Here is a 24,978-nt window from a genome sequence, read left to right as displayed (position 1 = left end):
ACTTACCCTGTGATGTTACTTCATCTCTTGAGAGTCTTCAGCTCATCTGTGAACCACCTTCCACTCACTTTACAGCTTCTTACAAGTGTCTGCAAGGTGCCCGAGCTGTGGTAGTGGGGAAGAACATGGACATGGTTCCTGTCCATTGTCCAAGTGAAGGTGACAGACGTGAACAAGTAAATATTAACAAATCCAAGTAAATAATAGCAGACACTTCACAGACTGCAGCCAGGGACGCCTGCTTTAGATGACATAGTTGGGAAGCTGCACTTCAGAGGGCACAGTTCAGCTGCTTGCTAGGGAAGGAGCTAATCACAGAAGAGGTTGTGTCGGGATTGGGTGGGCTGAGAAGTCCAGACAGAGGAAGCAGTATAAGCAAAGGCCCTGAGGCAGTAGTGCTTGGCAAGTTGGAGAAACTAAAAGAAGCACAGTGGAGTCAAGGTGAGGTGAGCAGGGAGAGGACACCACCACCAGAAGTTAGAGGGGCAGTGGCTGGGTCATGCTGTCTTCATGTGATAGAGCATCAGGCAGTATTTGGTAAGGGTGTGGCATGCCTGATCTATGATTTCGGAAGATCACCCTAGTTGCTGTGGGGAGAATGGGCCTTAGCAGGTCAAGAAAGGTGAAATGAGCTGAGCCAGAAGGCTCCCACAATGTCCAGGTCAGAGTCTGTAGGGGCTGGGACCCACTAGTGGCTTGAGATACACCAAAGAGGCTGCCTGCAGGTGAGACTCTGAAGACAGGACAGGCAGGCGAGGTGATGAATAGGGAAGGCTTTAATACCACAAAGCTTGGGGTTTTAGTGTGGAGAGGAGGCAGAGGAGGCTCAAGAAGGTGCCCTGGCTCTTCTGGTTGCTAAGCAGGGTCCGTGGGGAGGCCCAGATGGAGCCCCAAGGGCTGGGTGTGGGAAGCTGCAGATTGCGGCTCTATTGGATGGGACCTGCTCTCCCTTGCTCTCAGGGTCCTAATTTCTTCCCCTGCCTAGGCCACCTTGGAGCCCTGCTGCATAATAAGCTGAAGCTGTTTATCTTTGTGGTTGCAGACCTTCTGTCCCGGGAGCTGGGAGATTAGGACATTCTTGTCAGGTCAACAAGTCGGCTAGTAGGCTTTATTCCCACTTTATCCTCTCACGGCCTCCTTTCTTGTGTAGAAGCATAGAGTTTTCTATTGTCCAGAATTCCAGGGCACCTGTGGGGCTGGCTCCAGAGAGTGATGAGGATGGAGTGTTGCGTGGATGCTTGTGTGTGTGCTCACACATGTGTGATGGCTTTGGGGGTGCTGCATGGGACGGCGGGCCGTATGTTGCGAATGCCTGAGGAGAAGCCTAGGACAGTTTCCAAACTCACAAAAATGATGAGAGTGACTGAATTTCCTCTGCCCAGGCCAGCCAGGACACACTCAGGGAAGCCTGCAGACGGCCTGGGTCTTGGTGGGAATGCAAGGCTGCAGGAGGCACAGGTCAGTAAAGTCCAGAATGTGTGGCAATTGTTGGGGTGGGGGGTGGGTTCTGGATGCACACTGGCTGGGAAACAGCAGTTCCAGCCAAGCTTCCCAAATTTTCAGTGCCATGAAGAGTGTGTGTTTTCCTAGTCACTCTCCCAGAGAACCCAAATCTGTCTCTACCAGTGCTGCCAGGTTTGGCCTTCCTGATACACTTTGCACGGTGCATTCCATGCAGTCCACCTACAAGGCGAGGACCCTGGCAGGTCCTAATGGGTGGGTAGTGGAAGGAGATGGGAGATCCACCAAGCTAGCCCCAACCACTGAGAAGGGCCTCGAAAAGGCCTCATGTCTGGAATCACCTTACAGTAGTCTGTGGAGGTATGTAACAGCCGAATCCTATTATAGTATCTCTTCACTAACTGCTAGTGAAGGGAAGCCCAGAGAGACTTCTTGACTTCCCCAAGGGCGCCCAGCTGTTGGAAGACCAGCAAGCCTAAACCAAGTTGGCAAATTCAAGGACACTCCATGAACCCGTAGAATCATTTCTTCCTCTCTCCCTTCCTCCCTTTCTCTCTCTTTCCTTCCTTGTCAGTCAAAAAAAAATTTACTTAAATATCATTACAAAGCCAGCTGTGCCTTCAGAAATTCCTAACCCATGAGAGTCTCCTCCTGGGGGTGGGCGGCCCTCCGCCCTGAGAAAAGCTTGTGGGTAAACTTGCAAGGAGCTATTTCTAAGGAAAGAAAAAAGAAACTAGATTACAGAGCCCTGGAGAAGGGCTGTGGCTGGCATAGAAAAGAACAATCCATCAGCAGGCAGGCTGGCTGGGGGCTCCTCCCCATAGCTAGGAGGGGGGCAGGGGGCCGGTCCTAGGGGCATTTCTGGGGCCCCAGGGGCAGGAACAGGGCTTGTTCTCAGAACCTAATTCCTGAGAGTGTGAGCTCAGACAGATCCAGTGGACAGCCCCAGGCAAATGCGACCTGGAGCATCTGCGGCCCGCTGCCACGCACACCAAATGTAATGTTCTATCTGTCTTTCTGTCAGGCTGAATTTGTGCCTTACTCATCTGTGCCTTGAGTCACCTCATTTCAAAATGCTATCCTGTTCCTGGAATAGAGCTGGGCATCAGTGGGTGGGCCTGAGTCATTTCTGTCCTGGGGACTTGCCTGCCCCATGGACCCAGGAAGCAACGAAGGCCATCTAGAAGCCTGGGGCAACTCGGTGACTATTTCAGCCTCAGAAGAGATCGGACATGGGCATTGCTGGACTGCTGGGGTGAGAGAGAGGAGTACAGGGGGCATCCAGGGTGGGCACCCAGGAGGAGGAGTTCTTCCTGGCAGCTCCTGGATGAGGTGTGGAGGGAAAGAGGTGGTCCAGGTGGTGTGTGGTTGTTGAAGGGTTGAGATGAGTTGAGCAGAGTTTGAGGACCTAGCAAAGTGCTAAAAATGTGGGCTCTACAGTCAGGCTGCCTGAGTTTGAATCCCTGCTCTACTATTTCCCATAGCTGTGTGTCTATGGGCAGATGACTTCCCTCTAAGCTTCAGTCTCCTCGTCTGTGATATGGGGATAATGATATTAGTGTTGGCCTCATTAGGCTGTGGTGAGGATTAAATAAGAAAATGCATATAATGTGCTTGGCACATAATAAATGTCCAATAAGTGTTATAGCTATCATCATCATCATCATCATTGTCATATAACCAGGAAGGAAGGATATAGGCTTGGCACCCAGGAACCCAGGAGAGAGCGTCTGTTCAGAGGGAGGAGATTGGGAGTACTGCCATCTTGGGGCGTCTAGATGGGAGTGGAGGTAAGGAGCAGGTGAGGTTATGTGGGGTGGTTGTGTGGGAAGAAGGAGGAGATGGGAGGGCTGAGGATGGAATTCTGTGAAAGATGAACATTCAAGGGTCAGGCAGGTTGAAAGGAGGCCAGAAAGGAGAGTATGACTGAGGAGGTTTTGTGCCCATCACGCTAGCCCCAAAGCCAGGTCTTTATGAGTCTATACTTACTTAAAAAAAATTACGAGAGCATTATTGAGATAAAATTTACATACTATACAACTCACCTACTTGAAGTGTGTAATTCAGCTGTTTTTAGTATAGTCATAGAATTGTGCAACCATCACTGCAGTCAATTTTAGAACATTTTCATCACCCCAAACCCCATCCCATACCCATTAGCAGTTATTCCCCTTTTTCCTCTATCCCCACCCTCAGCCCTAGGCTAACTAACCTACTTCCTATCTCTATGGATGTACCTATTGTGGACATTTCACATAAGGGAAATCATACAATAACATCATACAAACCTTTTGTAACTGGTTTCTTTCACTTAGCACAACATGTTCTAGATTCATCCATGTTATAGCATGAGTCAGTGCTCCAAGGCTTTTAATGGCTGAATAGCATTCCTCTGCATACCATATTTTCTTTATCCATTCATCAGTTAATAGACATTGGGTTGTTTCCATTTTATGGCTACTATGAAGAATGCTGCTGTGAACATTTGTGTGTAAGTTTTTATGTGGATACATGTTTTCAGTTCTCTTGAGTATATAAAAATAGTAGAATTGCTGGCTCATATGGTAATTCTATGTTTAACTTTTTGAAGAACTGTACTGTTTTCCAAAGTGGTTGCACCATTTTAACATTCCCACCAGCAACCTGTGAGGATTTCAGTTTCTCTACATCCTTGACAATACTTGTTACAGTCTCTCCTTTTGATTATAGCATTCTAATGGGTATGAAGTGGTATGTCACTGTGGTTTTGATTTGCATTCTCCTGATGGCTAGTGGTGTTGAACATCTTTTCTCGTTGCTTATAGGCCGTTCATGTATCTTCTTTGAAGAAATTTGTATTCATATTGTTTGCCCATTTTAAAATTGATTATCTTTTTATTATTGATATGTAAGAGTTCTTTATATAGTCTGAATACAAGTTCTTTATAAGATATGTTATTCACAAATATTTTCTTCCATTCTGTGTTTTGTTTTTTTTTTTACTTTTTTAATGGTGTTCTTTGAAGCATGAAAGTTTTAAATTTTTATGAAGTCCAATTTATCTGTTTTCTTTCGTTGCTTGTGCTTTTGATGTCATGTCTAAAAATCCATTACTTAACCCAAAGTCATGAAAACTTATATCTATGTTTTCCTTATAAGAGTTTTATAGCTTTGGCCACTACATGTAGATCTTTGGGTTGATTTTTGTGTACAGTGTGAGGTAGGAGTCCAAATGCATTCTTTTGCATATAGGTAGTTAGCTGTCCTAGCACCATTTGTTGAAAGACTATTGTTTTTCCCATCGAATTGTGTTAGCACTCTTTTTAAAATCAGTTGACCAGAAATGTGAGGATTTATTTCTGGAATGCTAAATTCCATTGCTCTATATGTTTGCCCCAATGTCAGTAACAAACTGTCTTGTTTACTGTAGTTTTGTGTTAAGTTTTAAAATAAGGAAATGTGAAGTCTCTAACTTTGTTTTGGTTTTCCTGGGTCCCTTGAATATCCATATGAATATTAGGATCAGCCTGCCATTTTCTGCAAAGAAGCCAGCTATAATTTTGATGAGGATTATAGTGAATCTGTAGATCAACTTAAAAGTATTGTCATCTTAACAATAAGCCTTCTGGTCCATGAACGTGGAATGTCTTTCTATTTGTTTAGATCTTTTATTTCTTTCAATTTTTTTTTTTGTAGTTTTCAAAGTATAAGTGTTACACTACTCTTGTTAAAGTATTTTATTTTTTGGTACTATTATAAAAGGAATTGTTTTCTTAATTTCATTTTTGGATTGTTCATTGCAAATGTATAGAACTAGAATTGATTTTTATATATTAAACTTGTATCCTACAACCATGCTGGGCTCATTTATTAGTTGTAATAGTTTTTCAGTGGATCTCTTAGGGTTTAATATATTCAAGAGCATGCCATCTATAAATAGAGAGGGTTTTTACCTTTTCCTTTCCAATCTGGGTGCCTTTATATTCTCTTGCCTAAGTACATCTACTTTTGCACAGAAAGTGGGTCCACCTGGGCCCACACTCCCATCTGTCCCCAGAGTCCTGGGCTGACCTTCCCAGCCCCTACCCCCACATGGCCTTTGACCTCACCTGCCCTCACCCTATTCCTTCATCTTTTATCCCTGACTTGTACTGATGCCTTCCCAACTCCCTAGACTCCAGTACTGTCCTTGGTCTCCTAATTCTGTTTCCTCCCAACCCTCAGATTGCCACTCTCGGTTCCACTCAGTCCCTGCACACTTCCATCCTGACCATGCCCTGGAAGGCAGCTACTTCCTCCTCACTTTCCCTTGGTGTTCCTGGGCAGAACTGCTGGTCATGAGGGTGTGTCCTGAGGCCAGGCTAGGAGATAGTTTGAGGAATAGAGGGCTGCAGGGTCAAGGCCATCATGCAGTTCAGCAAGAGGTGGTCTCCGTGTGAGTCTGGGGCCACCAGGGCTCATCTTTCAGAGGTCCCCAATGAATGGAGTGAGGAGAGGACATTCCTGAGATTAGCAGGGCAAGGCAGGTGTCAAGCCCTGACCAGCAAATCATTTCCTCTCAGGATGGGGCAGCCTGGCCCAGAAGGCTACAGAACCGCTGCCAGGAGCTCCAAGGACTTCTCAAGATCAGGAGGGTTGCCAGGATAGTGGAGATAAGGCAAGCATTTTCAGCTACAGTGAAGGAACTAATCCCAGAAACTACTGCATCAATGTCATGTTGAGCTCTGGCAGATTTCAGTACTCAGGCCAGGCCAGCGGTTTGAGAGAAGTTAGGAGAGTGTGTGGTGACCAAGGGGAAGCAGCAAGGGGTTGTTGAGCCTGACTCTCACTTGCGTTTTCGTGAGTTAGCCTGGGAGACTGTGGAGGTGGTGATACTGCAAGGAGTTCTCACTGGAGCATGTGACAAATTCTCTTAAGACTCCCTGTGAGTTTGAGGGAGAAATGTGGAGTATGGGAAGTTGGTTTAGAGAAGGTGGCTTTCTTTTTTTTAAATCAAAGAATGTACCTTCTCAATGTTGGTCTTGAAGGAACTCTCCAGGGCAAGAGAGCCTCCTCCTTAGCATATCACCTGGTGTGGTATAAATAAATATCCTAAAGACCTTCATGGTTTCCGAAGACTAGGTCATCCTGGGATAGAGAAAGTCAACAAGCCTTTTCCCTGCAGGAGTTCTCAGAGCCTATATTGTGTTATGTTCTCTGGAAGCTTTCAAGAGGGGGCTACCATACCATGTTCTCCCACTCCGTTTGACTCGGAGATGGTGTTTTCCGTGTGGAACCTCCTCGGCCCCTGATCTCCATATCTCACCGTGGGAAATACTGGCGTTCTGGCAGGCCCCTGTGCTCAACTCGGATGTCCCAGCCTGAATCCTGTCTGCAGTTAAAAGAACTAATGACTTGGGGCAGAGTAAGAAGTCAAAAAGATCTCCAACTGGAAGTTAACTCAGGAGGAGGCAAAATCACATTACTGGGGAAGAAGAGTCAGGGGCAGAATGATGCCACTTGTGTGAACATGAGCGCGCACACTCATCTATCTCTCTGTTTCCTGTGGACACATATTCATGTATAGGAGTGAGTACAAAGCCTGGATGACTACCTCCAAAGCCTAGGGAGAGAAGAAGGGCCTCGGATGGGCTGGATTTCTGAGGGGATTTTAGTCATAGCTGGGCTTAGGATTTTTTTAAAAAACAAGGATAATGTATTTGTGAATTTACTTGCAAAAAAATTAATTACAATGCAAACAAAAAAAAATTTATTTTGAAGAAAAAGGAAAGATTTCCAGGGTTTGGCAGGCAGAACCACCACAATGAAACATGTTTCCACATTGAGGTTTAGAACAGGCATGTGTTTCCTGGGCCCAGCCTGGGTACTCCCAGCAAACAGGCAGTCTGCATGGACTTCCCCTTAGATGTGGGGAAGACCTCTGGCTGCCCAGAGGGAGGGGAAAAGGGGGACAAGCCTGATGGACGCCTAGTAGGACCTGGCTTTAAGGAAAAGACATGCCTGGGCCAGTCCTGAAAGATGAAAGCAGTAAATATCCAGGTGAAGGAAGGGCATCCCAGATGAAGAGAACAGCAGAGGCAAAGGCTCAGAGGAGTTGATAGTAAAAATAGCAAATGCATACAGTACTTACCAACTGCCAGTTTCTGCTCCAACCTTTTTAAATGGACCTCACAGTACTATAAAGTCGTAGGTCCTATATTGTTCTAATTTAAAGATGAGAAAACCAAAGCACAGAAAGATTAAGCAATTTGCCTAAAGTCACACAGCAGACACTAGCATCTGAACTTTAAACCTCCATGCTTCTTGTAGATGGTAGGACTGGTGTGAGAGGGCATAGGAGAGGTGTAGTTAAAAGTGACAAGGTGCCCCAAATGGAAATGGAGGAGAGGACAGCACCCCTATGTAAAACTTCTCCCAGAGCCTGGAAGGGGAGGGGAGCCTTTTCTTTGGGGGTGGTGTTGTCTCAGAAGGTGTGCCTTATCTGGGGGTCCACTGTGACCCTGGGCCTCAGCACAACCTGTCCCCAGCAGAGTACAGCCAGCAGGGAATGGAGCCAGAAATGAGCCCTCTTAGGGAAGTACCAGAGGGGGTCAGGGACAGAGAAGCCTCTGGAGGGACAGCACCAGGTAGACAGGTGAGAAATGGCTGAAGGTAACATCTGGGTTCTGGGTTCTGGGCCACAGCAGGCCATGAAGTGAGAGGAAGGCCAGACTTGCCCAGTTAGAACTCCCAGGAATGGGATGGGTGGCCTCTTGTCGCAGGAGGTGTGTACAGCCTGGTGATTGACTTTATTGTCCTGCTGGGCTAGTGTCACTGCCCAGGGCAGGAGGTCAGAGCAGAAAGCACCAGGGTCCCCTCAGAGCCCCTAGGATCTCTGCTTAGAAAGGAGTCTGGACTCTGGAATGGGCAGACCCTGGGGCCTCCACAGGAAGGGAAGGGAGGGACCCCGCATGCCCCAACCACTTAGGAATCACAAACATCTCCCCTGAGATCATAAGGCAGATAGCCCTTGGCACACTAGTTGCACTGTTCCATTGAATCCCCATTGCAACCCTGCAAAGGACATGTTCTTGTCTGAGGTGTGGAGGGTGGAATGACCTGCCTGTGGTCAGCAGGCTTGGTAGAGTGGGGCTTGGAACCCAGAGCAGAGGCTGGGAGAGCCCAGGCATCCACAGAGAAGTCACCTGGCCTACCTGCAAAGGACGGGAACATCTTGGGGGACATTCAATTCCTATCCACAATGCTTTCTGGCTATAGTATGGTCCTCCCAACTGTGGGACATTTCTGTGGGTGAGGATGGCTTTGGGGCTAATTCCCTGTGCCTATTTGGCTGGAAGCTCATTCCCCACCTAAGACATCCACCCCTCCAGCTGTCAAGGAGCTCAGGGTGTGGTGAGCCCAGAATCCAGGCGGTGCAGGTATCTGGGCCACTTCTATCCACTCCAACAACTTTGGAGCATCTACTCCCAAAAAGGATGTCCCAAGATTACCCACTCTCTGCCCCAGCCTCCCCGAGGAGAAATGTGCTCCCCCCACCAAGTCCCTGGGACCCTTGGGGAGCTGACGAGGTGGGACCGTCTGGAGCCTGAGGAGGCGGCCGTTGTCTGCCTTCCCGTGCCCCAACCGCCACCCGCAGATAGCCCCTTATCGCTGTTGTGTCTTGCTGGTGGCTGGGGGCTTCTTGTCTTCAACTGCTGCTGGGGGCTGGCCAGGACAGGCTTGAGTACCCTGTGCCCCGAATCTCTGCCTCGGCTCCTCTGCCCTTCTTACCACCCTGCCCAATCCCAGGGGCTGGAGAATTAGCTCATGAGTCTGGCCCAACCAGCAGAACCCGGGCACCACCAAAGAGCTTGACACTGCATGGACCCGCACCCCAGACCGACCTCGCTACTGAGAGCCTGGGGAAGTTTGGGTGTCCCCTAAACCTACGCTTTCTCATCTGAAAGGTGGGCACTCACGTGGATCAAATGGAATGAGAAAGCAACAGGTCTTTGCTTTCCACTGGGGTCCCCGAGGCCCTGCTACTACCCTTGTTGCTGTGTGGCTTGGGCATCTTTGGTGTTGGTTCCCACCCCTGCCCATCAGGGCACGGTGCACCCCAGAGCCTGCCTACAGCCCACAGATTTAGGCAGGGCCACTCGGTAGGACCAACAGACCAGGTGCCTGCAGGTCCCACGCCCTTTCTCTGTGCCAGCTGATGCCCTGTGGTATTGTCTCAGGTAAAACCCCACTCTTCAGCCTGGCCCCACCTCAGTTGGCTTCCATTTGTAATGTCTGAGAAATGAGTAGGTTGGCCTGGGTGCATTAGGGAACCTTTCCTGTGAGCCTTCCACCCCTGGCAGTGACCATGACCCCCCTGCTCCCACAGACCCACCCTCTAGCTGCACCTCCCTCCATACCCCACCCTGCACTCCATCTTGGCCCCCAGGAGAAAGGTCAGGACAGTTTTCAAGGTGGACCTTTAAAGTAGCAGGGCTGTGGCTGGTCTGGATGATGAGCTGTGGCCGAGCCTGGGCACTGAGGCCAGATGACTTGATGACTTGAGTTCGGATCCAGGCTCTGCCTCTGACTGGCTCCAGCACAAAAGTGGAAGCTGAGGCATTGGGAACCACAGAGGAGAAGCTTTCCTCAGTGGCTGGGGGGCTTTCTGGTGTCCTTCCTCCCAGCTGTACCACACAGGTGAGTCAGTCCAGAAGGCCAGGTGCTGTTCTGGGTCTCAGTGGCCCCAGCCAGCCTCTTTCCGCGACCTTGGCATTCCTTCCTCCTCTGGTCTCTGATCTCCCCTCTCACACGATGTGCCCCCCTTTCTCTCTGCTCCTTTCTCTCTGCTCTGTGTCCTGGTGGGAAATCCCTCCCTTTCTCCCCATTCCTTCAGAGCCCCGCTTCACTGACTTAAAAATAAACCCACACAAGGAAATGGTCTCTTGGAGACACTTATCCCAAGTAGATGAATCTTTCAGCCCAGAATGAGGACAAAACGTGGGCTTTCAGCCTGAGGGGTTTGGGGCATTCACTGGGGTGGGGTGGGGTCTGTCAGTAAGCCCTCACCTGGCACCTGTGTGAACTCAGCTGTGCTTGGGCAGTTTCTGGGTGTGGCAACCTGAGCAGGGAGGAGCTGCTGTTATTTTCATTTTAAAGGTGAGGAAATTGAGGCACAGCTGGTTAAGTAGCTTGCCCCAAACTACAGTGAGTTAGAACAGGATTTAAACCCAAGTCCACTGGTCCCAGAGCTCAAGCTCTGAACCACAGTGCTCAAGCGTACTTAAGGCTCCCTGACTTCCTGTATCTGTAAAATGGAATAGGGTGTAGCTTGTCCCTCAAAGGGCTGTTTAAAGATTTGGTGATGTCTCAGTTTTGAAGGGTCTGGCACTGTACCTGGTATGTGTTTTCCTTTCCTTTCCTGTTCTCTTTACTATGCAGTTAAACTCGCCAGTTCCCCTTGCATGTGCCCAGCAAAGCCTGTCTCTACCACTGCTTGGACCAGAGGTTCGAGAGGGAAGGCAGGTCCCCAGGGTACATCACCCTACTCCTTTCCCCTTGCATGAGAGTCTGGCAACTCCAATCCTACCCACAGCCCCAGCAGTGGCCCCTGAGCATGGGGGATGGGGATGCTGCCCTCTTCCACATCCAGCCTGCTGGAGCCATCTGTGATCCCCATTCCTACCTAGCCCCTGCTCCTAGGAGTGGAGGACCCTTTGTAGGAGCCCAGGAGCTGGCTTTTCATTCTAGCTGCTCCTGAGGCTGTACAGGAGGCACTGAGTGCAGTGGGGAAGGGGACTCCCAGGCCCTTCCAGCCCCTCCTCTGCCCCAGCCTCGCCTGCTCCTCACATCTCCTCTGCCCTTATCACCACAGCTCACCCTGAGAAAACAGGAGCCATTAGACAAGGGTCCCTCACTCTCTCCCCAAACCCCAGTTCACACATCACCATCTGCCTCATCTGCAGCAAGTGGGGAAGGGTTCTACCTCTCCCAGGCCAACCCATCTCTTGCCATCCCCACCCCTGCCCCACCGCCTGCTCCAGGACTTTGTACTATGGTCCCTCTCTCTTGGCCCGCCCATCCCAGGTCAGGATCTCAAAACTTCTAGCCACACTCCTCCTCTTTGCCCTGTCATGGCTGAACTCCACATGGATCCATGTCCTCTCGAACCTGACCTTTGCCCCACTTTTTAGGTGAGACACCCCACTGTAAGGCCACCAGGTCCCGTGGCGGCATCTTTGTCCCCACTTGCTTCATCTTATTCCCTTGTGTGTCTCCTCTTTTCAACCTCCTGCAGGTGAGGTGAGCACCATTATATACTGAAGCCCAGTGCTCTCCATTCAGCTTCTCCCCAGCTGCTAACTTGGTGTCTCTGAGGCACCCCAAACTTAGCAGGAACCAAATGGGTTTCTCAATTGCCCCTTCCCACAGTCTTCTCAATAAATATCTCCCCCCATCCATCAGTTACTTGTGTCAGAAATCTGGGTCTCATCCTGGCTCCTTTTGCCACATGACCCACACCCAGTCCACCAGGCAGGCCCATTAATTCTACCTCCCGAATCCATTCTGTTTATCTGCTTCTCCCCGTCTCTGGGCCATTCCCTCAGGACAGGCCACTGTCACTTCCCCGGTCTTCCTCCCTGGGCTCCCTCTTTCCTGGTCCTCTCCAGCCAGTTCTCCTCCAAGGAACTTGTGAAATGATGAGTGATGTCATAGCACTCAGCCCCCAAGGTTCCTGTCTAGACACAGCACCAGAACCCAAACAGGTTGATATAGTCAGGCCTGCCTCTGCCCCCATTCTACATCCAGTCACTCCTGGCCACTCTGACGGCTTTCACCACATACATACTTCTTTTCTGGCTCCTTCCAGCCTCAGCACCTGTCTACTGCTGTTCCCTTTGCCTGGAATGCTGTTCCCTTTGCTCTCCACGTGGCATCCAGGGCACCTTCTAGTCTCTTTTGCTTTACCTTCCACAGCCTGTCACAGCCTGCCTCCATCTGGGCTCTTGCCTTGGGGCTCCCTGCATTTTTCCTCTTGTGAGGTTTAGTGGGTCTGGCTCACCCTGTTTACAGGCAGAACAATGAAAGACTCATGGGAAGAGTCCCAAGACCCAGAGAGCCTCAGGCCAGATGAGAACTACCCTGTCCTTGTGGAGGGCCCACCGCCTGGCGCACCCAGGGTTATTCTGCAGAGAGCTGTAGTGCCCATTTTGTGCGCCGGCTGCTTCCTTTGGCCTTTTATTTCTTGTGGCTGTAGTTGCGCGGTGAAGACATCAGGAACCAGACTGACCTGGTTTGCATCTGACCTTGCAGTGTCCTAGCTGTGGACTCTCAGCCATTACAAGTTCTCTGAGCTTTAGTTTCCTTGTCTGCAAAATGGACTACTAAGTACTCACACACAGAGCTGAGAATTAAGCACGTCAGTGTTTGTAAAATGCCTGACTCATGGTAAGGCAAGCAACAGATGACCATCTTCATTACGCTTGCGGAGCCCTTGGTCAGAGAGGATGCCCAGAGGTGGGTGGTGGTGGGGGGCCAGGGATGTCATGCCAGCAAATGTGCCTGCTGAATGTATAGCCCAGAGTTTCTGTGGGGGAAGCAGAAATTTTTGCCTACCTTCTGGCAGCCAACACACCAAGAGGGTCAGGAGAAAACATTGCAGACCCCTGTGCATTGCTCTCAGGAATAGCTGGACTGTGGTGTGACTGTTCTGACAGTGGGGTCAGAGAGGACGCAGATGGCCAGGTCTAGAATATAAAGGGATGGCTCTGGGGCCAAGCTGGGAATTGCTCGGGAGCCTGGCAGGGTGTGTAGGCTGTGGGTAACTGGACGGGCAGGAGAAGGGCCCCATGTGGCCCAGGCCTGGGGGCGGGCATTGTTTGGTGTGAGTGGCGGACGGTCAGGAAAGCAGCCTGGCATGAGCCAAGGCTTCATGTTGGGGAGAAGCAGGAGGCAGGACTGGGAGATGATGTTGGCCATCACTCCCTGGACAAGGGGAAAAGGAGAGAAGGACAGAAGAGAATGGTGGCCCTTTAACACACACGGTCTCATATCCCTGAGTAGGATAGATTTTTTCCACCACTTACAAGCGAGGAAACCAAGCTCAGAGAGGTTAAGTGACTCATCCAAAGTTACATAGCTTCCCTGAGTTGTAGACTCCAGACTTAATCTGGAAAGCCACAGAGAACCATTGTGGGCACATTTTGGGGCTGAGGCAGGGCATGGAGAGGTGGGCAAATGTGAGGGGTCGGTGGGTGACAGAAGGCAGGAGGTTCAGAGAGCCTGTGTGGGCCAGAGGGGAGGGATGCAAGCAGAGGGCTGTAAATCTGGGATAGGACAGGCCTCTGTAATCCCAAAGGGGCAGGTGAGGCAGACTTCCTGACTTGTGGCACCCCCAGCTCCAGCTCTGTGGCCTGGGCCCTGGTGTTCTCCTCCCCCCACAGCTTCTTTGTGTGGTGGCACTGAAGATTAAGTGACATACTCCATGTACAGTGACCAGCGTAGGGCCAGGCACACGGAAGGCTGGGCAGGTGAGGAAATAGGCTCAGAGAGGTTAAGCTACTTTCTCAGGGACACTGACCAATAAGTGACAGAGACTGAGTTTGAACCCAGGCCTGAGGAACGCCAGAGCCCCTAGAAACCTGAGCCCTTGCAGCCACCTCTTCGTCTGTTCCCTGGCCTGTCTGTGTGGCCAAGCTGGCTGGCTTGGTTTTTGGGGCATATGCCCTATTGTATCCATAGGTTGACCCATCTGAGGACTCTGCAGGATCCCCAGGGGACTCTGATCCTAAGCTGGGTGTGGGTCCCTCCTGTCTGTGTGCCAGGCACCTCCCTCAAGTCTTCCAGGCAGAGGGAGCAGTTTCTTCCATCACCCTGTTGGTACAGGCTTTGCTCCTGTGGTTGGCAGCTGAGTTTAGCAGTAATGTTTGTTTTGAACTTCATGTTTGTTGGAGGAAAATGCTTTAAGGAGCAGGGCTGGTGGGGCAGCGAGTCAGGTAGAAGGGCAGCCCTCTGCAGGGCTCTCTCTACCTGGTGAGTCCCCTACTCTGCAGTCCTGTGCAGACCTTCTGCTGGAGCCACGGGAACAGGTGTGAGGAGCATTTGGCAGGTGAGTAGACCCAGGAGTCAGGGAAGATGAATGGGGTCTTGGCCAATTTCACTGTTGACTTGCAGGGCAGTTTTAGGGGAAAATCCCTTAACCTCTCATCCTCAGTATGAGAGTTAAGACATACATGTCAAGTACTTGTCAAAGCCTGTCATGTAGGGCACCCAACTGTCCCTTTTTGCCTGGGATTGCCCAGTTTTAGCACTGAAAGTCCTGTACCCTGAGAAACCCCTCAGTCCTGGGCACATTGGGATAGTTGGTCACCTTCTAGGACTCATGCACAGTATGAGCTAAGGCCTTGACGTCCCTTAAAGCAGCAATGGTCATGGGCCATCACCCCATTTCGTAGGTCTGGAAAGCCAGGCTGGCAAAGCTTTAGTTTTAGATGGTGTGACATCCCGCTCTCCCTGCTGTAAGACAAAGTGCTTTGAAAAGCACAGAGATCCATGCCAGAGTACAGGGCAGGCACTGGGTTTGTCTACCCAGATCTTTCCATTCCCTGGGGCCACGTGAAGTTGCAGCAGGAACCCAGGAATGAGAGTTAGCCCTGAGCATCCTGTGTGCTCTGGGCTCTGGGGATGTGCCCGGAGAATGAGAGACAGCTCCCCTGGGCTTCTGGGCTCCACCTGAAAAGGTGCTCAAGGGGCAAACAGACGCCCGGAATGCCCACCTGACAGAGGGCTGGCTGCCTCGGGCAGCTCTGTGTCACCATGGGGTTCAGTAATCTATTCATGAAACAAATATTAGGGAGAGGCTGCTTCGTGCTAGGAACTGTGCCAGGCTCTGCGGACTTGGTGAGGAACACGATACACACCCCCTGCCTTCAGGAGCTGGTACTCGGGTGGAGGGGGCGCAGGGAGGAGAGAGACACAGCTGTCATACCGAGACAGAGTTAATTGCAGCTGCAGTCAGTGCCATGAAAGAGAAAGAAAGGAAACTTGTTCTGAGGGCTTCAGATCTGGTCCAGGGAGCCCCAAGAAGTGTATTGGAGCTGACATCTCGAGGAGGACCTGGGAGCACCAGGGAAGCACTGTGGGGTTGTAACTAGACTGGTCCCCTTTTGGGTATGTGATCTGGGGCAAATTGCTGAGCCTCTCTGAGCCTCGGTGCCTCTGTACTAGGGAGATGGTATGCATCTACTCCCAGTTGGTGGGGGACTTCAGTACGAACTAGGGGAAGGAGTTGGCAGAGGTAGGCACTTCATTAGAGGAACAGCTCCATTTGATTGGCTACCTGTGTGCCTGGCGGTGCCTGGGGAGGGGAGATGGAAGAGACATGGCTGGGAAACCCCACCCAAGGTTCTGGCCCAAGACCAACCTCCACCCAGAAGAGGCACCTGGCAGCACTCCAGCTGACAACTGGGGACAGGGACAATTGCAGCCTGAAGAGATAAGGCTAGTAAACGTGCAACAATTAGAACACAATTATGGATTTAATTGTGCCCTCTTGCTTCTGTGCCTGCATCTCTCCCAAGCTGTCTCCCAGCAGTCATTTCTCACCCCTGCCAATGGGGCCTGTTGTGAATTTTTAAAAACTTCGACTCTGTACTGTGTCTTCAAAGTGGGGATTCTAGACCAACAGTGTCAGCTGCCTCTCGGAAGTTTTACAAATGCAGACCCTTGGGCCCCACCCCAGACCTGCTGAATCAGGGACTAGGGGCTAGGGCAGCCCTCCAGGTGATGCTGATGTTCTAAGGTTGGGGGTCTGCTGGACTCCCTTTCAAAGTTTCATTTAATGCCCGTTACCAGTGACAGGAACAGTCACGGCAGCAGCAGGTGTGTATTGAGTATTTTCCGTGTGCAGTTTCATTCTAAGCTTTTGACACAGATTATCTTATAACAGCCTGTGAGGCAGCCACGATCATTACCCATTTCACAGACGGGCACACTGGAACTTGGCCGGGTCATACAGCTGGCGGGGGTGGGGCCAGGCTTGCGCCCAGGCACTGGCTCCAGGCTCCCAGCATGGACGACCAGGCCACCTTGAGGCTCAGCTGGCTTGATGACCTGGCTAAAGTCACACAGCCTGTGAGCTAGCTGGGGCCTAGCTGTCTGGCTCTACTATTTTCTTAGCATTGTGACCAAGGGCAAATCACTCCAGTGGCCTCAGTTTCCCCATTTGTAGAAAGGGCACAGTAGCACTGCCCACATGGAATGGTCATGAGGATTCCGTGAGATGGTGAGGAAAACAGCTGGTATGCACACATTCACAGTTGCTGAGGGCTCCCTTTTTCCTTGGAACTGGCAAAGAGAGGTAATTTCTGTGCCTCAGTTTACCTGTGAGCATCAAGGTCCAGGGTCTTCCTCCCCACAAGTTGGGTGAAACGAGCATTTCTGATCTGGTGTGGCAGCACAGTGTGGTGGAGAGGGCAGGCCCTGAGGCCTAAGAGACTGGGTTTGACCTTCATGCTGCTGTCTCACTGTGTGGCTCTCCAATGGCTACTAAACCCCTCTGGGCTTCCTGTTCTCATCTGCATGAAAGGGCTGAGCCCAGGTCTCCCATCAAAGCTCCGTGGCTGTGATGATGCTAAATGTAGCTGGTACCTGGCCTTCAGGCCCCGCCTGTGCAACTTGCTGGCCCCTATCCCCAACACTGCCAGCTCTAACCACCAAGAACTGGCAGAACTCAGAGGCATGAAACTCAATCTCCCTACCTCACCGTCTCTATCTGAAAAATAAGCATAATTGGATCTTGACTGTAGGTGAGTCTAGTGCAGACCCAGCCTGCATCATGTGCTTGACCTGTGGACCCCTGGGGGTCAGAAGGGTTTTTCCTCTGGACCCTCCAGGGCTACCTCTAGAAGGGGCACTGGGTCCCCAGTGCCTCTCAGGCAGGCCTCAGGGTACCTTCTCATCTCTTGTGGCTCTGGGTGAAGGTCAGGCAGCCGGAAGACAGAAGCTGGCTTCTCAGGGCTGGGAAGTGAGTGAGCTCAGGCAGGCCCCCCCCAGCCCTGGCTGGAAGATGGCAAGATAGCCAGTTGAGTCTACTTGCCTCTGGAAGACATAACAGAGGGGCCCAGGAGGGCAGGGCTGAGGTGAGGGTCTAGGAGCCACGTGCTGACCTCATTGTGTCTATTGAGCGATAAGGCCTGCCGAGGCTGAGACAACTATCTCTTCCCTTCCACACTCCCCACCTAGCAGCCGGGTTTGCACAGGGGCACAGCCTTGGCACGGGGCTGGTGGGAGGGGTTCTCCTCCACTAGGAATATGAATTCATTCCTTCTCCTTTTCCTTGAGGCATGGGGGGCAGGGTGGGACAGGAGTGTGAACTGTCCACTGGCCTAGGTCTGAGTCCAGGCTGTCCTCTTCCAGTTGTGTGACTTTGGACTTACTAAATTATCTTCCTGAACTGGTCTTTTTTCATGTGCCAAGTAGCTGTGCCCTGAGGAATGCCAGGCACATAACAGACACTCATTCTGGTGGTGATTTTTAAGACCAAGTGCCTACTGTGTGTGATGATGGAGATGGAGAGATTGGACTGACCAGATCCTTGCCTTCAGAAACCGCTCCCACTCCCATCGCCTGCAAGCAGCCATCCTCACACCAGCCACGCCAGGCACCTGTTGGAGCTGGGCAAGTCTGCTTCCATCCTCGCAGGCCTCCTCGACATCCCAGAGGATGCTGCCATGTCCTGATGTGGCTGTTCCAGTTACTGGTACCATCTAGGGTCTGGGGCCTTGTCCCTGGGGTTGACAGGCTGCCTGTATAGGGGACGTTGGCCTTGCAGATCTCTGGGCTGTGCTTGTCTGGGTCTTTCACCAGGCAGTCCTTCTGGTGTCCACTCCTTGCCCTTCCCTTGGGAAAGACTGGGTCAGGAGGTGCTCAGGTCAGTGGGGAAGGCCACAGAGTCAGACCTCATCCTCCCCAGCCCTCAGCCAAACCATTTTCAGAAGCTTGGGAGCCCCAGATCCTGGCCGCAGAGGGAGTGTGGAGTTGGACTCAATCAGACCCATCTTTGCATCTGAGGACAAGCTCTGACCAGGTCTGGGGGGCCAGCAAACCTGACTTGGGCATCCTGGGGTTTCAGTCAAAATGGAGCGTAAGCGTGCCTTCTGCAGCTGAGGAGACTGAACCCCTCTCCAGTGCCCCGCCCCCACCCCCACAGGGCTTACTTTTAAATGCTGTGTTCACACTTTCCTCCTGCCCCACCTGACGGGCAGCAAGTGCCAAGATGATCAAGGTTCCAGAAGGAAGCCTGACCCGTGGTCCCCAAGGACAGGCCCCCCAATCTCTTTCTTACAAAAAGCATTCCCAGCCCTGGTATGGTGCTTCCAGAACCATTGCTGTTAGAAAAATGTCACTGGGAACGCAGATGCTCGATTTGGGAGGAGCGGCTGGGCTGGGCTGGGGGTGGTGGGGGAGGTGGCTGGAGGCCTGGCAGTGGAAATGCAAATCAGCATCATGAATTATGCATCAGCCGGAGCTTCTCACACGTTTGGGGCTGAATGAAATCATGTTTGCCTGAAAAAGTGGGAGGAGGAAGATAGGACAAAGATGAGCAGGGACTGGCCCCGGGCGATTGGCAAGGGTGTCGCGCTAGGTTTTAGTAGGGGCACTGGGAAGGTGCCCGGGCAGGAATTGGAGGCATATTCCTGATGTCATTTTTTTTGCTGTGTGACTTCAGGCCAGTCTCTTATCCTTTCTGATCAGTCTATTTCCTTGTGGACACAATCCAAATGAGACCCTCTGTCCTATCTCACGGTGATTGTGAGGGCCAATTCCTTTGTACAATTTCGAGACATATAACTGGAGGAAATTCTTATTAGATTAGACAAGTAAAAATGATGATCACTGTTTTACTATTTATTGAATGCTCACTGTATGGGTGCAGAGCTAAATACTAATTTTTTTTTTTTTTAAATGAGACACTTACAATCGTCTTTGCTTCCAGGGGCTATTATTTTTCCTACTTTACAGATGAGAGGAAGGGGGCTCACAAAGGGTAAGTGACTGGCCTAAGGTCACACAGAGCCAGCATTTGCTTCAGTCCTTCTGGCTTTAGGGTAGCTGGGCTGTGGGCTGGGACAGGAGGCAGCTCTCCTGGGCTACAGCAGGTCAGTCTGGCTTTAGAAGAGGGGTGACTTCTTTTCCTGAGTGTGAGAATCTGGGGCAAGTGGGGGGCCTGGGTGACACTGATGCTGTTGTGGGTGTTCCCAGAATTCCTGTCAAAATGCTAGCCCAAGAGAAGGCACTTGGTAGGGCCTTCTGAAGAAATGCATGATGATTTCAACTAAAAAGAAAAACAAGAACCTGTGTTTATTGAACAATGACTGTATTGTGGGCCCTGTCCCAAGTCATAGACCATCACACCCTTGGAAGTAGCTATTGTCACACCCATCTTACAGGTACATGAGTTATTTCCTTACACTTCATTCATTCTAAATCAGACCAACATTGCACAGACACTTTGCACAATAGACAGTTTTACCCTGTTGTTTCAAGTCAAGGAACTGGAGGTAGTAAAATTAAAATGGTGGTGGGGCTGGGGAGTAGGGAGAAGTACTGTCTCACTCCCAGATTGCAATAGAAAGAAACACTTGAATTTTAAAACTAAAATAGTGATGGTCAAAAGAGAGGGGAAAAAACTGAATGATCTTAAATGATTTTATTCTTACAAAAACATATTGTATTTCTAGTTTGTTTCAAAATATTTTGTAATCTAAGTGGCTACTTACCCACTACATCCAAACCATGTACCTCAATAGTGTTTCATCCATTCAGCCACCCACCTACCCATCTATCCATTCATCCATCCACCCACCCATTTAGGATCCATTCTGCATTTACTTTCCCAAATGTCCATAGTAATTTATAACATCAACATTAGAGCAAGATGTGCCCCCAGGCCATGGAAGACCAGTGCTGTGAGGTGATTCCTTGGTGTCTTGATGGAGAAAGCCTGTGTGTCCTTGACAGTGCCCACCCTGCCTTAGCAGGGCTTGAGTTGTCCTCATTGGGTTGGGGGTGGGCTGGCCACCCACACCAGGCCTGCGTGCCTGAGAGCATGATGGTCCATACCTCCCGCAGCCTTATCATTGCTGTTTGGTGTTACTAGTTATCTCCTATTGTGGGAGGGCCTTTCCTGCCTTGTCAGCTTCTACTCGCTCTGGGCCTGCCTCCTGCTCTCCCACTGCCCTGTGGCCACTGCCAAGGTCACTGATGACCTCCTAATTAACAGATCTGACAGGCACTTGGGGGCTCTTATCGTGGTTGCCCTCTCAGTGGCATTTGACTGGACTGGCCCTCCTGCTGCCTCCTTGGCTAGGGCTGGCTCCTGGTGTCTGCAGCTCCCTGACCTGCTATGCTCCTCCCACTCCCATCTCTTGTGCTTCTGCAGGCTTTGTTTTCTCAGGCTTCTGTGGTGTTTCCAGGGCTCTAGCTACATGCTCTCCTGAGATGCATGTTCCCAAGGCTTCCTCTACCCCTCTTCTGAAAATCACTGGGGCAGAGCTTGTGTTCCTAAGCACCCAGCTCCTCCCCAGACTGTAGGTGGCCAGACCATGGAACTGCCTGGAAGTCAGACACCTGGCCAGTTACCTGGAGAGGCAGGTATTACAGTTACATTTTACAGGAAAGCCAACTAAAATCTTGCCAATTCAAGTATTTGCTTAAGGCTACTTAGGAAGAAAGTGATCCAGGGGGATGCAGACTCAGGCCTGTGAACACAGCTACCCATTTCCCAAGACTGACACCTTCAGGAAGAAAGGACAGAGGACTTCCAATTAAACATGAATGAAAGGTATAAAATCCCACTGCTCAGGCTCTGGTCTGTCATTAGGATTTTATGTTGTCATTTCACAGTTGAGAAGACAGAGGCTGGGTGAGTTAAATGACCTGCCCTAGATGACATGACAGTCAAGATTTAGAGCAGAAGGTTTGAATCTGGACTTTGAGGCCAGAGGCTTGACTGCATCTCCCACCTGTGTGACCTTGAGTGCATTACTTACCCTCTCTGTGCCTCATTCTCCTCATGGGGATAAAGCTGGTTATTATACTCAAGTGGGGACCAAGTTTCTATGTTCTCCAAAGACACTACAAAAAAAGAAAATTATAAGGCAATAGCCCTGATGGATCGTCGGCAGCCGTCCGTCTCGAGAGACGACGGTGTAGCTTCCCAAGAGTCTATCTGCACCGCCGAGAATGGCTGTGCAGTCCGACTCGGGAGTGACACGGTATCTGTCTCCTCCCGTGTTGAATCGACATCTTGCGATGACGCTGGAGTGTCCTCTCCAGTGAAGCTGAAGCTACAGAGCCTGGGCAGGGTGATATGGAGGGTCTGCTGTTGCCCATGCAGCAGAACCCCCCTCTCTTCGCAGCTGAAGGGTCCAAGGGAAAGACGGAGTCAATACAGCTTGGCTTCAGGTGTGCCGCAGGAGTTGCCGGTGTTGACTACAACGTCAAACCGTCTTAGGGACTCCGGCTCCGGATTTTCTGTCGGGGTTTACTCCCTTAGCCTTTCCCCTGAAGAGGTATGCCGCAAGGCAGCGGAGGTTTTTTGGAGTCAGAGTTTTCCTTCTCTGATGTGCCCTGACTGGAAGATCGAACCAGCGACACTTAGCTCGCAGGCCGACGCTCAATCCACTGAGCCAAACCATCCAGGGCTGGTGGATATAGATACAAAATTCCTCAACAAAATATTAGGAAACCAGATTTCAACAATACATTAAAAAGATCATACAGCATGATCAAGTAGGGTTTTCTTCCCTGGGATGCATGGCAGTGCCACTGGGAACCTCTCCCAGATGCTGTCCAGATATGAGTCAGGTCCTTCTTGTGGATGGTATCCCTGGCCAGGCTTCTCAGCTGGATGGGGGGTGGCTGTGGGAAGACTTACTATGTTGGGGGTGTCCCCTCTGCAGGAGGGCCAATTTTTTCAAAGTGTATTTTATTGATTATGTTGTTACAGTAGTTCCACATATTTTCCCCTTTGCTCCCATATTCCCAGTACCCCCCTTCTCTCCAGCAATTCCACCCCCCTTAATTCATGTCCATGGGTCGTGCATATAAGTTCTTTGGCTTCACCCTTTCCTATATTATTCATAACATCCCCCTGTCTATTTTGTACCAACTGATTATGCTTCTTAGTCCCTGAACCCTTTTCCCATTTCTCCCCCTTCCCCCTCCCAGCTGATAACCCTCCAAATGATCCCCAGACCTATGATTCTGTTCCTATTCTGGTTTGCTTAGTTGGATTTTGTTTTTATTTTTTAGATTCAGTTGTTGATAGTTGTGAGTTTGTTATCATTTTAGTGTTCATAGTTTTAATCTTCTTTTTCTAAAGTAAGTCCCTTTGACATTTCATATAATAATGGCTTGGTAATGATTAACTTCTTTAGCTTCACCTTGTCTGGGAAGCACTTCATCTGCCCTCCCATTCCAAATGATAACTTTGCTGGATAGAGTAATCTTGGTTGTGGGTTGCTTTTCATCACATTGAATACTGCTTGCCAGTCCCTGTCTGCCTGCAAAGTGTCCTCTGAGAAATCAGCTGATAGTCCTATAGGCACCCCCCTGTAGGCAACTCTCCGCCTCTCTCTTGCTGCCCCGAGGACTCTGTCTTTATCTTTCACCTTTGGCATCTCAGTCGTGATGCATCCTGGTGTGGTCCCCTCTGGGTCCAGCTCATCCAGGACCCTTCGTGCTTCTCGGACCTGTATGTCCATCTTCTTCGCAAAATTTGGGAAGTTTTCCTCATTTTTTTCAATTCTTGCTTCCTCATTCTGCACTGGTTAACTGGGTTTTTTCTTCCTTGTGTTCCAAATCATTGATTTGAACCCCAGTTTCCTTCCCTTCACTGTTGTTTTGTGTGGATTTTCTTTCGTTTCACTTAGCATAGCCTTTAGTTCTTCTCTTATGCGTTTGCCATACTCAAGCATACCTGTCAAGCCTGTGAGCATCTTTATCACCAGTGTTTTGAACTCTGCATGTGTTAGGTTGGCTATCTCCTCGTCACTTAGTTCTCCCACTGGAACCTTGATCGATTTCCCCTTTTGGTCTATACTTCTCTGTCTCCTCATTCTGACAGGCTCCTGTGTTTGTTTGCCTCTGCATCCCAGGTAGAGCTGTCACTCCTGTTACGTTGTAAGGGACGGAGCCTTAGGGATTCATCAGTATAGGCAGACCTGTTTCACTACATTGTGGCACTGTATGTGGGGGAGGGGTTCGAGAGGGACTAATGCCACCTACCCAGCACTTGCCCATTTTCCAGGCACCTCTCCCACTTCTGCACTGGACTGGCTCCCCTCTAGCTGCTGCCCTGGCTGTCATTCCCAGGGTGGGTGTGTCTGCGGATGTTCTAGGACTGTGGGGGTCCTTTAAATAAGCGGAATCTGCTGAGACCGGCAGCTTCTGCCTCCACCCCAACCCCCACTGGTCTGTACAGTTGGAAGCAATGAGGCTTGATTTTCCCCGGTGCTGGGACTGTGGGCTGTGAGGTCCAGTGAGGAGCTGGGAATGCTCCCCAGGTGTCCCTCCTGACTTTTTAAAATGTGTGACGGTGCTTTCTGCCTGCCTGCCAGTGCTGCCGCTGCTGCTGCCACTGCCTCTGCCACCACATTACGTCCTCTCTGTCCCAGCTCCACTCCTCCTACCTGTCTGGATGAGTATTTCTTCTTTACATTTTTGTTTGCTGGACTTCCATACAGTTTGATTTTCTGGAACTTCTGGTTGTTTCTAGTTTTGAGGTAGTCGTATTCCTTCTTAGTTGTGGAGGGAGACGCAGCGTGTCTGTCTACGCCTCCATCTTGGCTGGAAGTTCAGGATGACCAATTTGAGGACAGATTTGGAGTCTGGGTCTGTAGGCTCTATTGATGGGGTGTTGACTGATCAATCGTTCTTTTCTACCCTTTGGGTACATGGATGTTTACTTTCTTTTATAAATGCACATACACATTTAATACATACTTTTTATGTGTAGTATAATTTCACAAGTAAAATCATTGATAAAGAGTTTTTTTGCTCTCCAGATAGTTTTTAGACCTTTAAAATTCCAAGAAGTTTGTGGCCCTAACTCCTTTTAGAATATCTTACTTTCCTCCTCCCCTCTACCCCTAGTTCCTTTGGCAGACACTGTTAGTTTTATACCCAATATTCATTTTCCATATTTTCTCTAACAGAAACTTGATTTTATTTCAAGTGGCCAAGTTCCCAACTCAAGGGCCACATCATCTATCCCCCTTTCAGGTAGTGCTGACTAAGGAGACATGAACAAAAGTCACTGGGTGGGGCTGACTCAGCTGGAAGGTACACTCTTTAGTGCATTGCTTCTCCTCTTCATTGTAATTCTTTCTGCTTCCTGCCCAGAATGAAGACTTGATGGCTGGAGCTCAAGCAGCCATTTTGGAACACAAAGCAACCTTAAGGGTAAAAGCTGCATTGAGGTAGAGCAAAAAGATGGAAGAAGTTTAAATCCCTGAGGACTTTGAGGAGTTGCCTTATCACTTCTGGGTGGCTACC

At 50.2% G+C, this 24,978-nt stretch overlaps 1 long non-coding RNA gene across 1 annotated transcript; it reads left to right on the top strand.

Annotated features, from left to right (window-relative positions):
- The first annotated feature begins 598 nt into the window (after nucleotides 1-598).
- Nucleotides 599-24,978, top strand: LOC150021848 (uncharacterized). The gene is made up of 3 exons (XR_016509079.1): nucleotides 599-661; nucleotides 1,383-1,458; nucleotides 24,826-24,978. It is a non-coding gene; the product is annotated as an uncharacterized LOC150021848 (long non-coding RNA).

Source organism: Furipterus horrens, unplaced genomic scaffold, assembly GCF_987537825.1.
Source record: "Furipterus horrens unplaced genomic scaffold, mFurHor1.1.pri manual_scaffold_1, whole genome shotgun sequence".
In the NCBI taxonomy this organism is placed as follows: domain Eukaryota; kingdom Metazoa; phylum Chordata; class Mammalia; order Chiroptera; family Furipteridae; genus Furipterus; species Furipterus horrens.
Note: the sequence above shows the minus strand (reverse complement) of the source record. Positions and strands in the feature narration are given on the sequence as shown.